This window comes from Pristiophorus japonicus, chromosome 19 (genome assembly GCF_044704955.1).
Source record: "Pristiophorus japonicus isolate sPriJap1 chromosome 19, sPriJap1.hap1, whole genome shotgun sequence".
NCBI classification, from domain to species: domain Eukaryota; kingdom Metazoa; phylum Chordata; class Chondrichthyes; family Pristiophoridae; genus Pristiophorus; species Pristiophorus japonicus.
Window position 1 is genome coordinate 9,582,122 of NC_091995.1, and position 6,607 is coordinate 9,588,728.

Consider the following 6,607-nt stretch of genomic DNA (forward strand, 5'->3'; position numbering starts at 1 on the left):
AATATCTACAGAATCCCGGGAATACCCACAACCTCCCGGGAATGAGTTGCCCTGATCTTCACACTCGGCTTGTAATTATTTCTGTGGGGCCCAACTTTAATATTCTCCTGAAAGTCCCATTGCAATCCAGTTCCAGTTCTATACTGTGAGTGTGTGTGGCACTGTGGGTGTGAGAGGCACTGGGTCTGTCAGTGGGGCTCATAGAAAATAGATGCAGGAGCACGCCATCCGGCCCTTCGAGCCTGCACCGCCATTCAATAAGATCATGGCTGATCATTCCCTCAGTACCCCTTTCCTGCTTTCTCTCCATACACCTTGATCCCCCTAGCCGTAAGGGCCATATCTAACTCCCTCTCGAATATATCCAATGAACTGGCCTCAACAACTCTCTGCGGCAGGGAATTCCACAGGTTAACAACTCTCTGAGTGAAGAAGTTTCTCCTCATCTCAGTCCTAAATGGCCTACCCCTTATCCTAAGATTGTGTCCCCTGGTTCTGGACTTCCCCAACATCGGGAACATTTTCCTGCATCTGAACTGTCCAGTCCGGGTTGAATCTTATAAGTTTCTATGAGATCCCCTCTCAACCTTCTAAACTCCAGTGAATACAGGCCCAGTCGATGCAGTCTCCCCTCATATGTCAGTCCTGCCATCCTAGGAATCAATCTGGTGAACCTTCGCTACACTCCCTCAATAGTAAGGACGTCCTTCCTCAGATTAGGAGACCAAAACTGAACACAATATTCCAGGTGAGGCCTCACTAAGGCCCTGAATAACTGCAGTAAGACCTCCCTGCTCCTATACTCAAATTCCCTCGCTATGAAGGCCAACATACCATTTGCCTTCTTCACCGCCTGCTGTACCTGCATGCCCACTTTCACTGACTGATGAACCATGACACCCAGGTCTCGTTGCACCTCCCCTTTTCCTAATCTGCTGCCATTCAGATAATATTCTGCCTTCGTGTTTTTGTCCCCAAAATGGATAACCTCACATTTATCCACATTATACTGCAGCTGCCCACTCACTCACCTAACCTGTCCAAGTCACCCTGCAGCCTTTTAGCGTCCTCCTCACAGCTCACACCGCCACCCAGTTTAGTGTCATCCGCAAACTTGGAGATTTAACACTCAATTCCTTCATCTAAATCGTTAATCTATATTGGAAAGAGCTGAAGTCCCAGCACTGAGTCCTGCGGCACTCCACTAGTCACTGCCTGCCATTCTGAAAAGGACCCGTTTATCCTGACTCTCTGCTTCCTGTCTGTCAACCAGTTCTCTATCCACGTCAGTACATTACCCCCAAAACCATGTGCTTTGATTTTGCACACCAATCTCTTGTGTGGGACCTTGTCAAAAGTCTTTTGAATGTCTAAATACACCACATCCACTGGTTCCCCCTTGTCCACTCTGCTAGTTACATCCTCAAAAAATTCCAGAAGATTCGTCAAGCATGATTTCCCTTTCATAAATCCATGCTGACTTGGTCCAATCCTGTCACTGCTTTCCAAATGCGCTGCTATTTCATCCTTAATGAGTGATTCCAACATTTTCCCCACGACTGATGTCAGGCTATAATGACCCGTTTTCTCTCTCTCCTTTTTTAAAAAGTGGTGTTACATTAGCTACCCTCCAGTCCATAGGTACTGATCCAGAGTCGATAGACTGTTGGAAAATGATCACCAATGATCACCACTATTTCTAGGGCCACTTACTTAAGTACTCTGGGATGCAGACTATCAGGCCCCGGGGATTTATCGGCCTTCAATCCCATCAATTTCCTGAACACAATTTCCCACCTAATAAGGATATCCTTCAGTTCCTCCTTCTCACTAGACCTACTGTCCCCTAGTACATTCGGATGGTTATTTGTGTCTTCCTTCGTGAAGACAACCGAAGTATTGGTTCAGTTGGTCTGCCATTTCTTTGTTCCCCATTATAAATTCACCTGAATCCGACTGCAAGGGAGCTATGTTTGTTTTCACTAATCTTTTTCTCTTCATATGTTTATAGAAGCTTTTGCAGTCAGTTTTTATGTTCCCTGCAAGCTTCCTCTCGTACTCTATTTTCCCCCTCTTAATTAAACTCTTAATCTTCCTCTGTTGAATTCTAAATTTCTCCCAGTCCTCAGGTTTGTTGCTTTTTCTAGCCAAATTATATGCCCCTTCCTTGGATTTAACACTATCCTTAATTTCCCTTTTTAGCCCCGGTTGTGCCACCTTCTCCGTTTTATTTTTACTCCAGACAGGGATGTACAATTGCTGAAGTTCATCCATGTGATCTTTAACTGTTTGCCATTGCTTATCCACCGTCAACCCTTTAACTATCCTTTGCCAGTCTATTCTAACCAATTCACACCGCACACTGTCGAAGTTACCTTTCCTTAAGTTCAGGACCCTAGTTTCTGAATTAACTGTATCACTCTCCATCTTAATTAAGAATTCTACCATATTATGGTCACTCTTCCCCAAGGGGCATAGCACAACAAGATTGCTAATTAGTCCCTTCTCATTACACATCACCCAGTCTAGGATGGCCAGCTCTCTGGTTGGTTCCTCGACATATTGGTCTCGAAAACCATCCCTAATACACTCCAGGAAATCCTCCTCCACCACATTGCTACCAGTTTGCTTAGCCCAACCAATATGTAGATTAAAGTTGCCCATGATAACTGCTGTACCTTTATTGCACACATCCCTTATTTCTTGTTTGATGCTGTCCCCAACCTCACTACTACTGTTTGGTGGTCTGTACACAACTCCCACTAGTGTTTTTTTCCCTTTGGAATTCCGCAGCTCCATGCATACCGTTTCCACATCATCCAGGCTAATGTCCTTCCTTAGCATTAATTTCCTCTTTAACCAGCAACGCCACCCCGCCTCCTTTTCCTTTCTGTCTATTCTTCCTAAATGCTGAATACCCTGGGATGTTGAGTTATAATCAGGATGTTGAGTTCCCAGCCTTGGTCACCCTGGAGCCATGTCTCCGTGATGCCAATTACATCATACCCGTTAACTGCTATCTGCGCAATTAATTCGTCCACCTTATTCCGAATACTCCTTGCATTGAGGCACAGAGCCTTCAGGCTTGTCTTTTTAACACACTTTGCCCCTTTAGAATTTTGCCCTTTTTGTTTTTTGCCTTGGGTTTCTCTGCGCTCTACTTTTACTATTCTTCTTTCTATCTTTTGCTTCTGACTCCATTTTATTTCGCTCTGTCTCCCTGGCAGATGCAGTATAATTTGGATAAATGTGAGGTTATCCACTTTGGGGGCAAAAACGCGAGGACAGAATATTATCTGAATGGCGGCGGATTAGGAAAAGGGGAGCAGCAACGAGACCTGGGTGTCATGGTTCATCAGTCTTTGAAAGTTGGCATACAGGTACAGGAGGTGGTGAAGAAGGCAAATGGTATGTTGGCCTTCATAGCTAGGGGATTTGAGTATAGGAGCAGGGAGGTCTTACTGCAGTTGTACAGGGCCTTAGTGAGGCCTCACCTGGAATATTGTGTTCAGTTTTGGTCTCCTAATCTGAGGAAGGACGTTCTTGCTATTGAGGGAGTGCAGCGAAGCTTCCCAGACTGATTCCTGGGATGGCAGGACTGACATATGAGGAGGGACTGCATCGAACTGGGCCTTTATACATTGGAGTTTAGAAGGATGAGAGGGGATCTCCTAGAAACATATAAGATTCTGACGGGACTGAACAGGTTAGATGCGGGTCGAATGTTCCTGATGTTGGGGAAGTCCAGAATCAGGGGACACAGTCTTAGAATAATGGGTAGGCCATTTAGGACTCAGATGAGGAGAAACTTCTTCACTCAGAGAGTTGTTAACCTGTGGAATTCCCTGCCGCAGAGAGTTGTTGAGGCCAGTTCGTTGGATATATTCGAAAGGGAGTTAGATATGGCCCTTACGGCTAAGGGGATCAAGGGGTATGGAGAGAAAGCAGGAAAGTGGTACTGTGGGAATGATCAGCCATGATCTTATTGAATGGTGGTGCAGGCTCGAAGGGCCGGATGGCCTACTCCTGCACCTATTTTCTATGTTTCTATGTTTCTATGATGGCTGTACTCACTGAGTTCGGGTATCATCTGTGTAAATCTGTGTCGCACTTTCTCCTGTGTTTCGACCTCGCTTTTGTAATAACCTCTTTCGATCTGTGTCTCGGCAGCAGTGAGAATGCGGAATGATCAGCAGCTTGTAACTACCTGGGTGTATTCCTGCTGTCCAGATATAGATGCTCAGTCTTTGGCAACTCAGATTTGTGTTTTGTTATATTTCAGGAGGAAGCTTGTCAGAAGATGAGGTAGGACTTGCTCTTTACTGAAACTCTGCACAATTTGGTTAAAGAGCTCAGTAAAGTGTTTATGGTCAATTTATAACTGATTATTTGATATTTGCAGTATTAGCGATGACTACACTATACTGACAGCAGATGCTGCCGCGTCTTTGGAAAAATTCAACGGCCCTTTACAGTACACAATGTGGAGAGAAATGATATTCGCCATTAACCCCGGTAAAACTCATAGGTTCCTTTGCTCTGATTTATAACTCATATAATGTATGACGAATCAAATCATATCAAAGAGACTATCTTTAAGCAGTTGCAAAGTATGGCGGTTAAAAATGGAATTAAAGTTACTCATGCACCAAATCCAGTTTCTAAATGCATCGCCTCAAGTAGTCAACTTAAATTTCAGCTCTCCCTATATGGCAAATACAGGGTTCCTTGGATGAATCACTGCCTCTTGAAACCCAAATTGCTCCGTCTGCTTGTCCTAGTGTTCTGTGTCCGCAGGGAGCTTGTCCCACTGGGAGTGAAGAGCACAGTTTAGGTCTCCACCCATGGTCACTATGCTGTCCATAAGTGGGACGTGTGTGAGGATTGCTGAGTGGGAAATGTGGGGACACCTCATTCAGGACACAGAACTGAAGCATCACTTTGGGTTTTCTATTCCAATTGCATTCAAAGTGGGGTGGGTGGGGTCTCTGACTCTGTGGGCTGCCCGGTTGTTCCAGTTTTGCTTGCGTTCCTGTTCAGGCTGTTGGAGAGATCTAGTTGTGGACCGCAGCTTCTTTATTCCCTTTGGTTTTTACTTTTCCCTTGAGTTCTTTATTGTCTTCCCTTCCTAACCTTCTCGCCCCGCGCTAGCTCTCTTCCTCCCTCCCTCTGCAGATCTGTTCCTGTTCCCATTCCCTCTCTTGAGGTTTCTTTAGTCTCTCCGCTCCCTCTTGGTTCCCTCTTCCCTTCTGCAGCAGCTCCTTGTTTGCTTTTTTTCTACTTTTAATCTTTTTCTTCCCTTCTTTCATTCGGTCTGGTTTGTGTATCTTTCCCCCTCTCCCTCATCAGTCGTGCTGATGGTGATATGGGGATATCCGGGGTGATGCCTCTGGGTGGAGATTGTGTCTCCAAGCCCCGTCGGAGCCTCTTGGCGGCGGTTCCTTGTGTATTACTGAGGCCCCTGGGTCACTTTGCCGCCGCTGAGAACCGCAGGAGACCGGGGGGCCGCAGGGCTCCTTGTAGGGGATCAGGGTCACAGTGGCCACCAGAGGTCAGAACATTTTTATGGCAATACCATCTTGTTTCCAGCAGTGGTAGGCTTGAAAATTCACCCCACCCCCGCTCCACCCACCCACTTTGACCCACCCCAGAGTCATCACAAGGTGCAGTGACGTTCCAGATTGACTGATGGAGACACAAACCCTGGAATCATTTAATAAACAAGTCAGTGGTACAATGGGATGATGTGAAGATCTCTCTGATGCATCAAGATGGGCAGAATGGCCTTCCTCATTTGTAATGGTCTTGGAATCTTGTTTTGGTCCCCATGTATGTTTCCGGGTGTCAGTGGGACTAACTTCCTGTCAATGTCCATAACTACACAGAAATGTAACTTTCCAGATCTATTTTGTTTCTGTCATTGTATCGAGGCGTTGATAGTTTTGCAATCACTTCGATATGATTGGTCTTGCTACCGCATGCCTGACAATCTATTAAGTACAGAACAGTCAGTGTGAGTGACAGTCTGTTTATCAGGTTATACGGCAGCGAATAAGAACTGAAGGTAATGCAGGCTCTTTGCAGAAGTTTTATGTAACTCAGTAATTTACCGACATGATTATTATCCCATTTTATTCTGTCAACTATCTCAAATTAATAGTTAGTGGCCATGACTATAATTTTTCATAGTCATTTATATAGCACCTTTCACGACCTTAGGATGTTTTACAGCCTTAGATCACTGGGTCGAACACAGAACCAACCGCCCAGTGCTGGTCAGTTCTGCAATTTAAGCAGAGGAAACCCATCCTTTGGGACTGTGCGTCTAAATGTTCACTGTGATATTGCAGTGACTAGCAATGCAATTTGTGATAGACTAGCAACCAGCGCTTCGACTTCCTGCTTCAGAGTGTTGTCTGGCATGTTTTTTTTTCCTTTTCATTTATTTTATATGAGTTGTTAGATTAATGGGAATAATACAGATGGTGAGACCGCTCTAAACTCATGTAATCGCTGGTTGCATGCATTTACATTAAGAACAAAAAAATTCAATGCAGGAATTCCGGAGTGAAATTGGTCCCGGGCACGAATGCAAAATGTCCAGAAA